Source organism: Convolutriloba macropyga, chromosome 3 (assembly GCF_964194025.1).
Source record: "Convolutriloba macropyga chromosome 3, txConMacr16.3, whole genome shotgun sequence".
In the NCBI taxonomy this organism is placed as follows: domain Eukaryota; kingdom Metazoa; phylum Xenacoelomorpha; order Acoela; family Convolutidae; genus Convolutriloba; species Convolutriloba macropyga.
Window position 1 is genome coordinate 67,009,964 of NC_134470.1, and position 20,182 is coordinate 67,030,145.

A 20,182-nucleotide genomic window follows, 5' to 3' on the forward strand; every position below is an offset into this window, starting at 1 on the left:
TGTCAAAACCTAGGAGCGGTTTCTTGGCAATTGAGGCCGAAAAGCCTAAAAAAGTCTATAAAACTGCTAAAAACTGCTTTAGCAGAAAATTGCTATAATTTGTGATATTACTATGTTGAAAACCGTTCCAAGACCAAAACAATTCTTCGGTAATCCATTATCAAACTCTATATAAGGTTTCTTGGCACTTGGGGCTGTAAGAGCTTCAATAATGAAAACAAAGTTAAGAAGTTCGAAAAAAAATTGAAAGAAATTTGAAAGTTTTTTATCAAAAATTGCTAAAATTCGTGATGTTAAAATGTTGAAAACCAATCTATTACAACTAGAATTTATTCAGTAACCTATTATCAGACTCCAGAAAAGATTCCTTGACACCTAGGACTGAAAAACTCAAGAAACGACAAAAATTTTCAAAAACCTTGAAAAAAATTGTAAAAATTAGTACAAAAATGCGTGTTTATGTTATTAGCACCAAAAATATAGCACTTATATGGTCATAAAAAAAATATGTCATGCAAAAGACCTTGATCAACTTTTACAAACCTCGACTTTAGACTGGTTCAACAAAAAAAAATCGAAAAATGACAAAAAAACGCGAAAAATTGCAACATTTTGGGCTCGACCTTTTAACCTTGAATTACGGCCTTCCCAGTAGCTTTACCGCTCTAAGCAGTTGACGGACTACTAAACGCGGTCAAGGACCTCTAATGAAAATTGATGCCCCCTGAGTTTTACCGGTTTATCCCGTATTGAAAGCTCAAAGTCATGAAAAAAAGGTGTGAAAACATCTTACAAAAATAAAAAAAAATAGACAGCGCAGTTTTAAGTGGCAAAACTCTTTCATTGCCACTTAAAACTGCGCAGTAGTCTATTGTCAAAACCTAGGAGCGGTTTCTTGGCAATTGAGGCCGAAAAGCCTAAAAAAGTCTATAAAACTGCTAAAAACTGCTTTAGCAGAAAATTGCTATAATTTGTGATATTACTATGTTGAAAACCGTTCCAAGACCAAAACAATTCTTCGGTAATCCATTATCAAACTCTATATAAGGTTTCTTGGCACTTGGGGCTGTAAGAGCTTCAATAATGAAAACAAAGTTAAGAAGTTCGAAAAAAAAATTGAAAGAAATTTGAAAGTTTTTTATCAAAAATTGCTAAAATTCGTGATGTTAAAATGTTGAAAACCAATCTATTACAACTAGAATTTATTCAGTAACCTATTATCAGACTCTAGAAAAGATTCCTTGACACCTAGGACTGAAAAACTCAAGAAACGACAAAAATTTTCAAAAACCTTGAAAAAAATTGTAAAAATTAGTACAAAAATGCGTGTTTATGTTATTAGCACCAAAAATATAGCACTTATATGGTCATAAAAAAAATATGTCATGCAAAAGACCTTGATCAACTTTTACAAACCTCGACTTTAGACTGGTTCAACAAAAAAAAATCGAAAAATGACAAAAAAACGCGAAAAATTGCAACATTTTGGGCTCGACCTTTTAACCTTGAATTACGGCCTTCCCAGTAGCTTTACCGCTCTAAGCAGTTGACGGACTACTAAACGCGGTCAAGGACCTCTAATGAAAATTGATGCCCCCTGAGTTTTACCGGTTTATCCCGTATTGAAAGCTCAAAGTCATGAAAAAAAGGTGTGAAAACATCTTACAAAAATAAAAAAAAATAGACAGAGCACCAATACAATCCAATTCTTGGATTGTAAAAAACACAGCGCCCCAATACAATTCAAATTCTTTGAATTGTAAAAAAAATAGGAGCGCTATAATAGACGGCTGAGAATATGAGGGCTGCTGTTAATGAAACTTAAAAGTATTCGCAGCAAAATCGCTTAATATAGAACTGCAAAGCTAACTTTGATTGCCGTCTCTGTATTTGTTTTTTCTACATTGAATCCGATTTATTTTCAATGGTTATATGACAATGCCATTATACAGAATAAACTGATAATTTCTTTCAATCATCCATCCGACTACAAATAAGCCGTCGCTATCATTATAAGTATGTTTTTACATACTCAAGCGGATAAATTAACGCTATGTTCTGTTGATAATTTCATATCAAATCCCACGGACCGCTTTATTGTGATTTAACATATTGTAAATCAAAATATCTTGTTAAAGTTGTTAAATTGAGCTGTATTGTGCACAACTTGATGCCTATCAATGCTAGGCAAAATTTCTTGGTTTCCACGTGTACCATCAGAAAATTAATTAATTATTGGGAATTATATATTACAATCCTAAGTATTTAGATTGTATTGGTGTGAGGTCTTGTTATTAAGATCGGTTCACATTTTTTCGGCTTTTTCAAGTCAGTTACAAGTCAAATTAGAGTAGTCATTTTAATCTCTCCGGAGTAGTAAAGAAAATAAGCGAGTAGGCTTAAAGCGTGACTTTTTGCAAGTACCTTCCAAATGGAGTGAAAGGGGCAATTTGAGGGCAAATTCCAGTTCGTATTTGAACCAATTGTAGGTTTTGGAGAGCAAATATTTTTCACGTGAGATGCAATTTGGTGCAGTTTTAGTGTTTCTGCTCTTGAGTGCTATTACAACGATACATATGTGGTCCAATGACGCCTATTTGCAATTGATTGAGCTCATCGATGCATTCTTTGTACTCTGACACTATTTGTCTTAAAAAGCTAAAAAAAAATGACTCTTGTCCCCTTTTTAATAGTTCTGTTGTCCTATCACCTAGTACCATCCAAGACAGTATCAGAGGTTGCAGTGAGGCATAAAGGAACCTAATTAGATGTCAGTTGATGGTTAGTGGTTTTCATGACTTTTGTTCAAAATATTTAAATGATTTTTTGAACTTTGAGGGCACTTGTTGAGCTGGCTATGATGTTATGAATTATTTAAACCAATTTAATGTTTCCGTTTAACGTTAGTTGCTCCTATGACTTTAAAACTTTCTAAGAATTATCAAACTTTTGAGGTTAACGGGTTTTGATTGCTCAATTCGTTGTCCTATCCGTGAGTCTCCTTAATGACAAGACTCATCAGTTGCTAAGGATGTCTAAATACCGTTTTAGCTGGCTTTATCGTTGACATCGACTTTTCGTTTGCAAAAAAAGTTTACTGAATTTTTTTAGTTTTGTTAGTATTTGTCGAAATGATTGCTGTTTTATTAGTTAATCGCAATAATGGCAAATTTCAACATTTTGACAACTGCTTGTCGACAAACAAGTCAATTGTTTTGTTCTTGAGTGCTTTGATTTTCTTGTGGCATTAGCGCTTGTGGTAAAAACAACGAAAAATTTTTATTAGCATTTTAGTATGGCGCATTTTTAGTGAAATTAGATTAACTTTTAGCTAACGTTTCTGTTCACTAAGATATCATTTATTTTCAGGGGTTTAAAAGAATTTGTGAATTTTGCCTTCATTTGTAGTTCTATTGACATTCCCTTTTCAAGACATTTTAACTCCTGAAGTATTTTATGACTTTCAAAGTTTTAGGATATGTTATGGTGCAGGGTTTTGGCTTGTAGTTATGAGGTCCTCTTAGTTTGGCGCCACAAGTTTTCAAAGTTTCTGATTTTCTCCAATTTTATTCAATTTTTTGTCTGTCTGTTATTGAATCCAACCACGTTGTCGTATTATGTACTCATTCTAAGTTCGCATAGAGTTAATATTTTCAAAAAATGTTATTTCAACAAAAACTGTTGTTGCGATTTTTAAACTGTTGAAAATATTGAGATTTTTTTTCAGTTGTTCTTAGGTTTTTGTTCAATTTGCGCCTAGAGGGCGATGGGGTCTGTTGACTGTTTTAGTTTGACGTTGCTGTAAAAACATTATCTTTCGGGTCATTAGTTAATTCATTTCTTTGGATTGTAATTCATTAAGTGTCCCGCTATGTTTTTTGTTTGTTTCTCCTCTTTAGGGCAAATAAACATGCTTTCGTATTTGTATGTTTTGTGAAACAGAGCAGGGGCCTAAAAGCACTTGTGCTAACATTCTGCCCACCAAGGTGCTGCACACTTGATAGGCCAATGTAATGAATTTATTATTTTTTTCTTCCAAAAACCGAATCAAACATTTTGAAAATACAAACACAAAACGTGCCGATCAAAATTAGTTTTTCAGTTGTGACTTGTTTGCGTTGTATGGCGTCTGAGATATACCCCAGCTAAATAAAAAATCCCAACTGTTAGATAGGAAATAAACCCCCTTTTTTAAAAATTGAATTTCGGCTGTGATATTTTGTTTGGTTGTGATAGCCAAACGCGCAGTCAAATGGGGATTTTTTCCGTGAGGGGGTATTTTTCCTTGCGGGTTTATTTCCCTCTATAAAATTGAGTGTTTTGTGATTTTTTCCGAAGCCGGTTTTATGATCCAGCATTCTTCAAGTGAGTTTAATTTCTTTCCATTTTGTTATATGTCCTTTCTTGAGATCACAAAGTTTACCGAAATTTTTCTTCTTCCCGTCTTGAGGTATGCTTTTCCTAATAGTAAAGATGGGTATGTCCCTAAAAACGAAAACGGAGCGAGCGCAGGAAAAAAACAGGATAAATTGAAGAAAGTTAGTGCCGTTTTAGGGGCGTTTCAGTAAAAGATCCGGAAAATTTTAAGCCAAATAAGCAAATGTACCAAATAGGCAAATGTTTAAATGAAAACCAAATATGTAAAATGATCGATATGATAATGAGCAAAATATGCTAATTATTTCAGTTCAACAAGACTAAAATGAGAGCAAAATCAATTACTAACCTCGTTTCTTTATTGACAAGCCCAAGTGCAAATATGTCTGCGAAAGTCGGGAAGTTAGTGTTTTGGTATCTTTGTTTCCTCGCTCGGATATCTTCAAGTTAGCACCACAAAATAGAAGTTGTTAATGGCTGAGTTAGAGCTGAAATTGGATTGTTCAATCGAATAATGACAGATGCTGATAATATCTAAACGGACCTGTTTCCTTCTTTGACCAGATGAAAAAAGTTGAAAACATTATTAGGAGAAAATTAAAAACAATTTGCTTCCTAATACTAAGGAACACAACAACTGAAATCCATCATTACAAGTATGAATAATGGTTATTGGTTGTATGCTAATCAGGGTAAAGGAAACAGATCCAGGGAACCTTTCTAAGACGGTAATAAGTTCGAAATAGGAATGCATATATAAGCAGTCGTGAAAGCTTCGATGATGAAGAATTCTTGATTTTGATTTGATTGATTGTTAAGACAGATCAAAAAAGGCAAATTACATAACAATGCCAAATTGGATTAACGGTCTGTCGTAGTGTCTCTAAACAAATTTGAGTTCTGTTGTTAGGTCCATTAAGTGGTACTGTCGACGTAGGAATAATTGCTATTCTGAACGGCTATGGTTTTGTTTTTTAATGCTAACCATGGAGCAGGAGGGGACAGCATAGCTCTATCTGAAAATCAGTCCATCAAATAATTTTGTTTTATACTTTAATTTTAGCTCAATCGGTTAGTTACCGTAACCCTCAAAATTATAAAAGCACAATTACAGCCACGCGAATAATAATCAACCTAGAGCTACAAAATGAGTTCTATAAACTTATCCCTATCAATTTTTTAAATCCATAGCTGAAAAAAAACTCTCGAGTAATCATCTCAGTCCCCAGTTGATGCAAAAATCTCACCCATTTCCACAATTAAATGCCCAAACATATGTACAATAAAATAAACTTGTCATCTGAAACAGTCGCATTGAAGAACCATTCACTACTCAAACTGCATTCTTGCATCACTTTATTAGACAATCTGTCTAATTTTATTAATCAAATTTCGTTAAGATTGGCTTAGTTAGTTATTTTAATATTAATACGCTCATAACTTAAATTTTTGTTGGATCTCAAGTGTTTCTTTGTTGTTTAGTTAGTGAGCTGTGTTCTCAAAATTTCTTCGCATAATTTGCGCTAATTGAACCTAATTTCACAATCACACATTTCAAAAAAATGACCGATGCTTTCCAGAGCTTAAACAGATTCAGGTTGAACTATTAGGAGTTTAATACTTCCACTATTGCACATATAGTTCTTGAAGTAGGTTTTTATCCTTTAACTTTTTAAAGCTATTTTGCCACCATTTTTTAAAATAATTGCTTCTTGTTTCTATATTTTGGTTCAATTTATTTTAAAAATCTGTTAAACAGCTGGTTAAGCGCATGACAAAACCAATAAACAGCCTATTGTATTGAAATAGATTAATAAGATATTTTTAGATTAACGTATAAAACCGTCTTCTAAAACGGTAGCACTCCAGAAGTAGGATGAAGTAGTATGCTGTGATCAATTGTGTCAAAGGTCTTTTAGACCTCTTAATTACAAGCTCCAAGTATTTTGTTGTTTTCAACGACATTCTTACACCGTGAAAATGACTCCTCAAAACAGCTTTGTTTGAATTGAATTCTTAATACTGTTTAGACGAAGTGTCTAAGAGAACTCGATGTCCTCCGAGCGTTATCTGTTTAACCCGTTTTTTGAGGACGAAAAGTAAAACGGGTCAGACAACAATCGGTAAAGCAAAAAATCGCATAAAACCACAGGACTAATGATGGCAAATGATACAGCAATTAATCCTTTAGGATACTTTCAATCAGTAACTGACAAAATAGGCAAACATATCAGATTAGTGAATACAAAGATAACCCAAAATAAGACAAGAAAAAGAAACGAAACCCCTAGATTCCAAGCTGTAAAAAATATTCCAGGCAAAACTCCTCAAGTTGCAAGGTCGCAACAATGGTTCTCCAGAAACTTTTCGGTTACTTTATGTCGAGTCATTGATAACCTATACAACAGATTGCCCACCAAGCTTTAAAAAAACCAGGAGTGCGAAAATTCCAATTTCTCGGTTGCATTAACAAGCTCATCATACATTTAATATGATGAAGATGCAGAAAAACTAGCTAGATATACACAACCCGTGCAAGATATCAGAAGCCCAAAAAACCGAGGAATAGACAGAAAATTGAACAAAAATGTAGAAAAAGATCCAAAAGTAATGGTTAAGAATATACTCAAAAGTTACACAACAAAATTTGCCACAAAAGACATACAGCTGCATAGAAGAGCATCTTCACACAGCAGCAAAAGACGGCAAAATCTCAAAATTGACGAAGAACGCAAAAATGGCTCCAAATGCATAGAATTTTAACAACTGATTAAACTGATTTAAACTTATAGAATTTTAAGAAATTCAAAAATTCTACTATGCTTGCAATTGTTCAAGGAAGTAAGTGAAGAGAGGCACTTGGGCCAAAACACAAAGTCAGAAACCAAAAACAGGTTTACAAATGCCGCGCGTGAACAAAACATTTCTCTCACCCAGCAAAAAACTGTTTCACAACTTATGTGCAGACAAAAATCGCAGTCTCTCTCTCTCTCTCTCTATCTATCTATCTCTCTCTCTCTCTCTCTCTCTCTCTCTCTCTCTCTCTCTGCATTCTCTGGACTTTTGTTCACATTTACCTAAACACTCGAAAATCAGTGGAGCCGTAACAGACAGCGCTTAAACACTAGCCATTTGAGGAGCTAATGACGACTACTAAAAACTGCTAGTTGTTAGGTTAACACTTCTTCTGCGAAGAACAGTCAATCTCCCTTGTGTTTCATTAAACAAGCAATAGAGGTCAACAGCTGCAAATGAAAATAGCATAAGACGCAAATAACAAAAAAAAAACAAGAAAAATCCTTCAAATTGTATTTTTAGCTCTCACAAGAGAGGCAAACTTTTTCTGGCTATAATACCCCACAAAGCTTTTAAAAGTTTCGGCGAGCATGCAAAATTCAAAAATCTTGCATTTAAGAAAGTTAATTAGTTAATTTTTTAAGCACTCATACTTTGCCGAAATAGCCACATAAAATGGCAAAACAGGCGATATGCTCGATTTAGGCTCTAAAATAGGCGTTAAAGTAATACATTCTACGATTGATAGGTCGTCTATAATTTGTGTACTATAAATATACCGATTGTCTAAAACTGACTGAACGGGACCCTAACTAAGTGGGTGTTAGAGCAAAAATGAATTAAAATAGTAATCAAACTATATTCTGTTCCAGAGATGTTATCACGCAAAAATGTTTCTTACAAAAAGGACCCAAACAAGACTAAAATAATTTTGCCAAACTTTGTTCCAGAGCATCTAGCCACAGCATGCTCTTCGAAGGTGCCTTGTTGGTCTCATGTGAAATTGGAAGCCAAAAATTTAAAGACTGAAATCTCATGAAACATGAGTTTTCTGACCGAATCTTAAAGGATCATAAAAAATAAACAATTTCAGTCGCATAGATTGGCCTCCAATTGATGAAAAAAATACGCCTTCACACGTTAATGGTGAACAGACAAAACAGTCCCAGACAAAACAGTCCCGGACAAAACAGTCCCGAATAGCAAAATATTCCCAGACAAAACAGTCCCAGACAAAATAGTCCCAAGAAACCAGACAAAACAGTCCCAGACAAAATAGTCCCAAGGCCATTATAATAGCTCTCACACGTATGATTTAACAAGCGGATAATTTAATCCCATGTTCGGTTGTGATAGTTTCATATCAAGTCCCACGGGCCGCTGAGGCATGGTCATGGCCATGAGGTATGTTAAAACATACGGGTAATATCGACTGCTAATTTGTTGTCGGATTATTGAACGAACATTTCAAAGTACATTGGGTATAATGGCATTAGGTACATTTTATTTGGGACTATTTTGTCTGGGACTGTTTTGTCTGGTTTCATGGGACTATTTTGTCTGGGACTGTTTTGTCTGGGAATATTTTGCAATTTGGGACTGTTTTGTCCGGACACGCACGTTAATATGTCACCCCTGAACTAATAAATATGAAATTAATCATCGCCCAATCATGTTACCAGACAACAGAGTACAATTTCCAAAATATTTACCTTCCCGCATTCACTTCGAATAAATGAAAGTGAATTTGTAGATAGTTTAGTTCTAAATCGGCAAATTCTCGACTTCTCAGAGAAAATTAATATGACAAAAATCAAATTCTTTCGTTGCCACTAAGGGCATTTTTCGAGCTCAGGGAAAAATCCCGAATTGTAAACAGGATAGTTTTGAGAATAAGAAAATTTCAAAACAGCATACCTGTTTCTCAAAAACTAGCATTTTTTGTAAAACAAAATTAAAACAGTAATCCTAATTTTGATTTAAGTTCTAGATCGGAAGGAATGCAAGCTAGGGGCTCATCTGAGGAAAAGCAGAAAAAAGACAAGAAGAAAAGAAGAGAGAGCAAGAAGTAAGTAACTGAAGCAGTAATGGCACACTGTGGTTGTAACCAGGGCGAATAATTTATAAGCAATAAAGGGAGCTCCCAGGCACGATAATTGGAACACATAAACAACAGCAGTTCCAGAGATGTTCCTTTTATCCACCAAAATAGTCTTAAAACACAACAAACGACAACTTCACAACACTCACAAGTAAATAATGGGACGACAGGTAGAGGAAGATAGGGAGATTGAGATATAAAAATGGAATGGAAGGTAAGGGAAGGGAGTAAGCAAGTAATAAAGGTCTTGTTTGGTTTGTTTTGCCTATTTTTGTTTACTTTTGTGTTGTGATGGATTAGGAACTTGTGTAGTGACGTGTTTTGGATGGTTGGATGGGAGAGAGGGGATATAAAATGGGGCGAATAGTCACTGAACTGGAACTGCTACCTACTGTGCTCCTGTGGATCTAAATGGGGCAACCCTCCTAATGTAACAACATCAACATACTCCCACTCATCTGATAAACATGTCGAATGATCTCTTTCAGGCCGATTAGCAGAAAACAAACAAACATTGAATATTTTTCAATGTCAACTTCCCTATTCTGCTTCAAATTTATTTTGCGATGTGGCATTATTGCCCGCCATAAAATATGCTCATGATGGCTTCAAATATTAGCTCCAACAATCTGGTTAGGAGAGGGCTATAATGGGTAACTGGAAAGAGCCGAAGCAGAAAGGGTTGGCTCTCGCCATTTAAAAGCAGTTTTAGATATTTTCTATCAGAATTTAAAATTATTGCCTGACTGCGTTTTAGCGTCGCTGCCTGTTAAAAAATTATGCGATATCGGCTCTGGAAGAAAAATCATTATCAATGTCCGTAATTAAAATTTTAATTTATAATAGATGAATATTTTCGATGTCTGGTGGTTCTGATAGATTGAAACAACGTTTTTCCAGGCAGACAGAGAACACTAACAACGAGAGTTGAAAAGTAGCGTTTTCATTGCTTAAGATTGCAATGCAGGTGGCTTTTGGGGTCTTTCCCACTAAATTGAAAAATATTTAGCTCCAATGTTATACGTTCAGATCCATCGTGTGGTCAGGACTCAGTTCAAGCAAGGTAGAATCTGCCTCTGTCTTGTTTTTGGAAGTCAGTTTTATGATGAATGGGTTATGTTAAATGGATTTGTTTCTCATCCGTAGTTTTTGTTGAGCTCAGTTTTGTTTTCCCGAATTTGCTTTTCGCTTTCTATTAAAACGTGACTTTGCAGAAGTTGCTTTGAACTTCCGACGTTCATTTTTACGCGCGGATCCCGATAGAGGGCAGATAATCTCATTGACTTCTGGCATGCCTTGATTTTTTTGATAATATAGTTGTATTAGTGGAATTGTCCAATAAAACTGTTTATTAATTCAACTCTAAAAAATCGGTGAGCAAAGAATTCGAGTACAAAAAACAGGTCTTTCCCATTATAGTCAAGCTTAGAGGTGATATAACCTATAGCCCTCCCCCGTCCTAGTAATTATACCATAATGTGGGGGTGGGGGGCTAGAATTTTGCGGGGAGCTAAAGTGATTTAAATTTAGCAAATAAACTATATCCAGACCTTTCAATTTGACGTCTGGTAGCATTACTTAGCCAATAATCAGCGCTGAAAGCTATTGGGTGCCTAAAAATGTTAAAAAAAATGAAAATCATTCTTGTAATATTTTTTGCTATTTGTCTTCAAAATAAAAATCACTAACCACTTGCTTGCATATACTACTATACAACAACTCCACACAAAAAGCCAGCCCCACATGATCAGCTGGCACATTGTCAGACAATAGCTTCCATGACTTCGAAGACAAGTAGTCTCAAAATGGCAATAAAAATATGACACAGGAATAAAAATAAGACATAGGAATAAGGTTTTTAGGAATCGCCAAGAGTTCATTTTGATTACCAGAAATTAAAAAATTTGTTTTTTTTTGTATTAGCGGCATAAAAGTTCTATAAAATGATTTGTTTGTATTATGCATCTTCAAATAACCTTCAAATGGAGTGATATATTTTCGGTTGACCTCAACTGTAAGTTTTTGAGAGGGTGGTAAGCCATGTGTGCCAAAAACGTATTCACGAGAATGAACCACACCCGCTCCAAAAAGAGACAAAAATAACATCAAGCACACAACTCTTTCGATATTGCATGAATTTCTGTCCTCTATAGAACTTTGCATTGTCTTCTCGGTCTTGTTGAAATTTATTCCAAAAATCTACCCAATTCTAATCAATTACTCAAATCGCTAAAACTATTTAATAATTATGAAAAACTCATTGTTTAAATTAACCACCTTTAGATGTTAATGTTAACAAGAAGGATCGGTAATGTGCCATCACACATAAGGTTCCGACCCCGCTCATCAACAATTTTGGCATAATGGTCTACCAAATGAGGAACAGATACAAAGTATTTTTCAAAAAAAAATTGGTGTATGAACGAAAATAACTCAGTGGAGTAAAAAATGATGCATTAGATTCAAGAGATATGCCAAAAATAAGAAAGCGAGTCAAGACGAACAGCAAGATCAAACAACAACAAACATTAATTACATCAAAAAATTTATGTCCGTTTTAAAAAACAAAACTTAATAACAAAGTCAAAATAGCGTCAGATAAAACTGCAACTAAACAAAATAACTTGTTAATCACCAGAAAAGATAGTGAACCAGTCCAAAATAAGGCTTGGTAAAAAACATCCCATAAATTTACGATTATCAGTGTTTCTAAAGATGGGAACTAAGAACTGTCGTTATTCAATTTTCATGCGATTAAAAAAGAACATCTAGACAATAAACAAAAAATCAGTTAAATTTTGACACAAAACGCTTTCGAAGCCGTAAAGCCATACCGTGGCACTCAAAATATGTTCCATTGCACTTTCTTCGAACACCGATGATGTATTATGTGACCTCCATTAAAGTCAAAACGAATTCTTTAAAAACATTAGATTTTGTGACACCAACCGCTTTGACACCTTCACTTGACAACAATATTTTTATATTTGGCATGTAATTAAAGAGACTAGGTAAGAAACAGACAATAAACGGAACAAAATTGCGAAGTTAAAAAGTGGTTTTTTATTTTGGAGAACACTTGTTTTCAAAGCAACACCCCAAAAAAGGCATCATCAGCTATCTACTAATATCAAAGTATCAGCCCCTCTATTCTTCCATGAAAAGCCAATGAACCCGGACCATTGTACAGGATATTTCAAACGACTAAAAGATCATGTAAAACAGACAGTTCAAGACAAAATTAAAAAATTCAATTAAATTCTGCTAATGCTGTTCGTTCATTAGAAACACTTAACTTTTGAATTATATAGATATAGATTTTTTGTTAGTTAAAAAATCAAAAATAAATGTTTCCTTTTTGATAATCAAAGAGTAAAGTTACCAAAATTGGCAAACTTTTAATTACAGAGCACTCTCAACGGAAGCTGAAGTAGAGATAGCCCCCTTTTTGAGTCTTCAAAGATTGTGTTAGTGGTGTTTGGGTGTGTACTTCCTGCAAATTTAATCAAAGTAGACTAAAGAAACATACTTCGTACTGTTTTTGATGAAAAAGTCTGAATTTTGAAAAATTTAGCTAGAATTTTTTGACAAAATAATTGAATAAAAATAGCCGACAATATTTTTTTGTCTTTAAAAAAGTCAACAACACTTTTAAAAAATTTAACAAACTTTAGCAAAATTTTCGAAATTTTAGTCAAACATTCCGGAAAATGTGAATAAAATCAATGGAATTCACTCTATTTTCTCAAAAGTTTAAACCTCGATAACTCCCCGTAAAAAACGAAAATCAAAAAATCTTTTTGATTCCATATTCTACGCTAGACAAGCTTTCTAATGATATCAGTCTCAACTCTCTATGATGAATATATCGATGGGCCAAGATTGTCTGAACAAAAAACCCATTGAAGTATATAGTCCCCCCCCCCCCCTCAAGAGGGTTCGGAACAATTACCACTTACTTGTTCATGACACGGCAACTAATCTTCTGGAGGAGTCACAAGTAGAAAAAACAGACTATAACCAAATAACATCAGACGAGTCTGTATCAAACAACCAGCGATGGGTTCGCTTCGGTATTCGCTAGATTAATCTTAGGATCCCATCTTTACTCAATTTGCAAAAAAAACGAGGACGATGGCAAGAGCAAAAGTGAAGGATCGATATCAAGAACTCTAAAAATTGCCCTTGATAGAGTGACACTACGCATCAGCAGAGTTCGGTGTGAGGAGGGGGGGGGGGGGGGTGGGTTCGAATTGTAAACAAGAAGTGTCATTTATACCACGAATTTAGGTCCTCATAGAAGTTTCCGTGAATGGCATACAATTAAAATAAAGCTCTTAGATAACTCAGCAACTTGGAAAAAATTTGGATGCCAGACAGAAAATCAGTTGTACAAAAATTGCATTAAGGCCATCATAGCTAAAATACTTGCTGCGACCTTTTTTCAGAGCAATTAACTACAAATTCGTTTTGATAACGATGAAAAAAGCAACAGAATAAAGTAGGAGAAAGTAGTAATAAAAACTTTGTCCCCCCCCCCCCCCTGTATATTGCAAGAAAACACTGCAGACAAGCTAATTTAACCATTCATTAAACATAAGAGCCATGGTGCTCCTTTAGGTAGCTTCATCTCCAATCGTGTGGAAGCCACTTACCTGACCATTTCACCAGATTGGACCTTTATCAGCCTTCAGTTGAGAACGTTGGGCGAGAATCGCTCAAACTTCCAGCCATTGTTAAAAAATGATTTTAAAATGTGTCAATTGGCACAAAAAATAGTGTATAATGTAAAACGTGTTGTGTTTTGAATAAAACTTAAGCTCATAGATGTTATGTCACAATTCGCCTTGAATAGGTATATCAGTAACAAATTCTCCAGCTCAATTTGATAGCTTAAAAATTGTCAAGGTAATAATGGTAATGAATTCTTGTTGACAGGTTAAGAGTAACAAAAAATTTATTGTGAAAATATAATACGCAGAAGCTACCACGCTTCATTTCAGCTACCAAAAACAAACAACCGACAGTAAAGCATGCATTCACCATACACGGCAATAATCGCTGATGATAATTACCACAAAACACAAATACACATAAAAACACACAGTCACAATGAACCGCGCAGTTAAGTTAACGCAGAGGTATTTGTGTATGCATATATATTGAGTAATGACTTCAGAAAAAGGATAGAAAAACTAAAAAAAATGAAAAGTGAAGAAAAACCAGATCAGACCAAATCTAAAGTCACTCACTCACACACAAGATATAGCAATGGAAATGAAAGTGCATTTTCTCTCTCTCTCTCTCTCTCTCTCTCAATTGGTAGACTTAGTTTTGAATGTAGCGGCATTTGTGGTGGTGGTGGTCGTAATGGCAGTATTAGTAGTGGTATAGTAGTAGTAGTAGTACACTCCCATAGATGGAGAAAAATAAATGTATTATAAAAACTAGATAGGGAAGATATAGTACGACAATGCATAGCTGCACTGCTCTTCGTGCAGTACTGTACAAATGCCAGATAGAAGAAAAAAGAGAAAAATTGAAGAATGATAAAACGCCATATTATGAAAGGAAAAGAAAGAAATAAAGAGCAGAGACATAATGAAGGAAAAATGGGGAAAAAAGAGCGAACAAGCTGGTAGCATTGAAAAGAAGAGTACGAGCGAGAGAAGGCGCACAAATTTGGTGGAGGCGGGGAGGGGGATATTTGTAGAACGCTGGTTGGTTGGTTGATGTACGGAAAAAACAGAAGAATTAAATGGGAAAAATATTAAAATCGGTTGAGGCGGGGAGGAGTGCGTAAGAAAGAGAGTAGAAAGTGTATGCGACAAAAAAGAGGACAAAAACATATTTGATGGTAACTCCACGAATTAACACAGATAGATATGCCTAGATAAGCGGTGTAGAGTACATGCGCATACCTTTAGCATTATACACACACATACATTCATACATACAGTGAGCAGATACATACTTGGTAGATTAGATATTTCTGTAGTACACAAATGCATATATACACTTTTATACACACCTACATGAAGCCTTATTCAGGTAGGAACAAAAAACTGAAGATGCCATTTAACATTTGCAGACTAAGACACTGCCTCAACTTATTACTCCCAACGATGGTTGTTCTAACTTAAGATAAGGTCTTCAAACAGAAAATAAGCACAAGAATCCCCTTATTTAGATTTTCTTTTTCATTCGTCCACAAATCTATTTGTCTAGGGTACAAAGCCAAACAGCTAAGGTCTTATATTAGAGTGACGGTCAACTATATATCAACCAAGTTGATTGAAATCGGCTAGATGAAGCTTCTGCTATCAGAACCAAACAGCATTCCCACCTATTTATTCTACCTAACAATACACAGGGATGCATCCATAAAAATGGTGTAATGCAAATGTACTGAATATTCAATTCCATCAATTTGTTTTCCCTTGGCCTTTCGTGCTCTTGCTCTATCTCCCTTACTTTCTATTTCTGTCAGGTGAACTTAGCAGGCAGCTACTGCTAATCAATACTACTCATTACAATAAAATGCTGTTCATTGCTTCGAAAGCAGTTCAAATTTGACAAACCTCACAAACCCCAAATTCTTCCCATTTGAGAACACATGCTCTATATAGCAGCAGATAAATATGCGCAACTCTGTTTCTGTTTCTTCAGAAGAATTTCACGTGACTGACCACGAATGATTGAGGTACATCAACGAAGTCAATAAGTTCAAAAGGCTCTCAGAAAAGAAAAGTTTTGAGTCGTCGCTTCAGGCTCCTAAGATACACAGGTGTTTTTTGCCACATGACTTAAAGATTTAGGCAACACCTTTGCCAAATGTCAATAGCCTCTTTAAGGAAGCACTCCTCAAAGACCATAAATTCACCAAAACAATGCCGCCGTTTAAAGCAAGAAACTGGATTCGCTTAACAATAGCATAACATATTCCTCTAATGTCGTAAGAAAATGTCAAAAACTTAGATCCCCAAGTACTAAGAGCCCCACAAAAAACTAAGGCCAAAAGTTAAGTGTAACATATACTCATTCACATTCAGCTACATTTTGTATCTTTGAATCCAGATATCCAAAACAGTATTTTATCCAAAGGAGTAAATTAAGTCGCTTATGATCAACGCTACCCTACGAGGACAAGGCGGATTGGCAATGTGCGTTTGCACATTATGTTCAAACCCACCATATCACCCACCCACAATTCATCAAAACTTGACAACATACGACCTGTTCATACCTGTATGCATATCAACAGACATTGTGCTGAGAAAGTCCTCGTGATAAAAAGACGGGTTAATTTTCATTATATAATATCAATTTCCGCTTACTGCCATAATTGTTGGATTTTCTAGAAAAGACAATAAATAATAGCATAAATTGTTTTTTTTGCCATTCCGAATTTTGTTTTAGCTTTAACGCCAATCTTCAGATTTCAGGACAACCTGGAAGGTGTGTTTTGATGAAAACTTAGTTTTTAAACCAATAATACTTTAAAGTCAAGTAAAAAAAGTTTTCTTAAAAATTTCAATGCCAAGTTTTGTTTAAAGATCAATGCCAAGGTAACAAAAATCACTTTAATAACATCTATAAAATTGAAATACTGGCACATCTATTCAATTTCTCCTATGCAAAAGTACCCTCTAAACAGCTTCAATAAATCGATCAGGAAAACCGAGCTAAGCAGAACCCACTAAGCAGAAAATGTTTTCCGAAAAAAAGGTTCACCTAATAATTGCTCTCCTTTTGAAAATATTCCCAGTCGTTGAAATTTTAACGTCTAACAGTTTTAAAAAGCTACTAACACGGGGAGATTAAAAATCGTATGTTTTGTCCAAAGCAAAAAATTTGGAGATAAACAAAAAATATAACCCACTAACGTCGGGCGAATTGCTCTCAAACGATGATGAGAAGTTGCCTTCGTCCGTAGCTAGCTACGCTTAAGCGCCCCAGCTTTAGCTTAATTAAAAGGGCGCGCGGTGAGCACGACTGTGAGGGGAGGGGGGTCGATATTGTGGGGTCAAATTCTATCAACCACCCTTCACACCATGAAATTGTTTCCTCAAAACAGTTTTGATGCATTTCATACTTAGAGACTAGTACTTAAAACAGTTTTGATGCATCTCATACTTAGAGACTAGTAAGGCGTAAGGCTACGAGAGTTGCTTAGCCACTCAATGCCCTCCGGACGTTACCTGTTTATTCCGTTTGCAGGACAAAAGTCAACAGAGTCGGACAAACCACTCAAGCAAAATTGCATAAAATAGACCACAGGACTAATAAAAATGCTACTAATTTTGTTTGAGAACAATTAAAAACTATTAAAGCATATTTTTTTCGATTTTTTTTCGAAGTAGATACTAAAATCGAACTTTAGGCGTTTGATTGATTATTAAGCAATCCATTATTTGACAAAAACGCGGTGGAAACGCAACCTTTGTTATCCCATATTTGACACCCTATCACTGAGCCCTATAATAGTTCAAATTAAAATTGGGTCATTTTAGCCTTACCTTTAAAGAAAATAGTATAAAATATCATAAACTTCACATTCTTCTTCGGAAAAATATCCAGCGAACTGTAGATCAATTACCATCTGTTTTGTCACTAATGGCCCCAAAAGTATAAGTATCTTTTCCGCGAACACAGTTTCTTTTCAACAAAAACGATATCGATTGTTGCATCACGAAAACAACAACCATATCGAACGTTTCGAAATAGCGGCAAAGTTAAAGTTTGCTTGGCTTTTTGTATTGACAAAAGGCTACATTGATTTGTCTTCCATCCAGTGCTGACGTGTAACATTAAGAAGCCCCTAAAGCGTACAATTTATATTGTATTATTTTTGAATTCTGTCTTTCACGAGGACTTACAGGGGTTTAGATATTCAATGATAGACTTACTTTTAACAACCTTTGTTCACTTTTAGACCAAAATCACGTTTTCTGAGCCACCTTTTTATCAATTATGAAAGGTCTCTCCACTGTTTGACACAATAAAATATCCAAAATTAGCTGAGCATTTCTCAGCAAAATGTCAAAATTGCGGTGATACAAAATATCAGATAATCTGTAGCTAACTAAGCGACATTTGTCACTTTTAAAAACCCTCAATCCATAAACATAACTACAATAAACACGTGGCCTTAAATTAATGGGCTTGGGTTTTCGGTTGAATCTATCGGGAAAATAGGTTAGCACTTCCATCGTCATTTTGTCACAATTTCCAGTTATATCTGGTATTTCAGCTCTTCTGTTTCAAGCTTATGTATTCAGAACTCTTTTACAACTCTTCTTAAACTTATCCTCCTATACGTTCAATGTTTCAGGTTCTCTCATTAGTTTAAATTTACTGTGTTGCTATTCTTCAACGTAAACTTTGATTTCCGTATAGTAATTTTTGCTCTCGTCCGACTTAAATTTTTGTCATAGCCGATGTGCGTTCCTGTCGTGTATAGCCAACCATGAATCATCTAGCATCAAACATTTTTTGTGTTAAATAAAGTCTTATGAAACCTTTCAATTCACAAAAGCACTGTTTTCGCTCATTCGCGTAGAGTTTTGTTGTGCCAAAATTCGCCATGATAAAAATTACCAGAACAGTAACTACGGTTTTTGTGAACTTATCAAACAAATTGCTTGTACCTATACAAAAAAAGCTTACCTTTCAATCTGCATCGAAGCAAAGGATTAGATTACTACTTTATTTAACACGGTAACAAGTACTGAAATTTTCAAAATGTGCAATTAACTTCATTCAAGTTGCTGCAAAAAAGCTCAATTCTACTAACTGTCACGCAGTAAAAAGTATAGAGAGCTGAAAATAATCAACTCTCCTAATTAACTAGTTGAGCCTCGCAAGTTTGCAGCTAACCTGTCTTCGTTTTCAGTCAATCTTCGCGTGGTGTTATAATAAACAAAGCAAAAACTTGGCACCAAAAACCATCAAAGTACTAAACAAATAGATCAGGGAGTATCTCCCACATTTAAACACTCATTTATCAGCCTACCAATGTCGGTTAGTAGGTATAAACAGGAAAAATTCAAATTTATAAAAAGGAGCAGAAATTAGAAAAAGAGCAAAATGCAGCGAGTAGTAGCAGAGAGGGCAAAATCATGTGAACAAAAAATGTCATACCAAATATTACCATACAAACAGACACACGAACAAAGGCAAATAAATATCAACTACGGGTAGAAATGAGGCCACGAAATATAAAGATCAAAATGTATGTATATCTTTTTATCTCCATAGAAAGCAGTATAATCCATATACGACAAAAAATAGCAATGATGTTTGAATTAAGATGTACGAAATATATCATACAGATAAAGAGGATAGGCAGAGAGAATATTAAAGATATACGGGCACATATATTGGGGTTTGAAATTGGTAAAAATGGGAAAATGAGGAAGGGAGGGGAGGGGGTAAAGGCAGAGGAAGATGAAAATGAATTACTTTCTACCGGGGTAGGTTGGTGGGTTGCAGTGGTAAAAAATTGATGGGTAAAATGAAGCGAAGAGTCCCCACGCGTATGAGCGCACAAGGGGATATGAAATGAAGTTGCGCGTCGAAGTGATAAACTTCTAGTTATAATAGTTATAATATTCCCCCTCGTTGCCACGGGTCCACAGGGAAAAAGCGGATGATGTTATAACCTGTTTGGTTATGAACAGAAGTAGAAATAAAGAGCCTCCCTCAACTTCTCTTCCGCGCCGCAAGACTGTCGAGCATTACATTGCCTTGTTTACACAGCCGATAATGCTTCCATCTCTACAACGACCTGAAGTTTGTGACCAAATGCAATATTGAATTATACAGAAATAATAACATCCATTTATTTTTGAGAGAAAAACGAAAATAAACTTTTGCTAGTCAACAAGATAATAATAGATCTAGTAA

The 20,182-nt window shown here is 35.0% G+C and overlaps 2 protein-coding genes across 3 annotated transcripts in view; one reads left to right on the forward strand and one right to left on the reverse strand.

Annotated features, from left to right (window-relative positions):
• The window catches only part of LOC142336377 (calcium/calmodulin-dependent protein kinase type II delta chain-like), a 72,100-nt gene extending 66,684 nt beyond the window's left edge, over positions 1–5,416 (reverse strand). Inside the window, exons 1-2 of one of the 2 annotated variants that reach the window (XM_075385161.1) lie at positions 5,094–5,416; positions 4,727–4,911 (exon numbers count right to left, since the gene is read on the reverse strand). The gene's annotated coding sequence lies outside the window, so the exon portion shown is untranslated. Of the gene's footprint in view, positions 1–4,726; positions 4,922–5,093 lie in introns of both variants that reach the window. The other variant, XM_075385162.1, reaches the window with a different exon arrangement.
• The window catches only part of LOC142336383 (uncharacterized), a 547,349-nt gene that overhangs the window by 190,673 nt on the left and 336,494 nt on the right, over positions 1–20,182 (forward strand). The window lies entirely within an intron of this gene.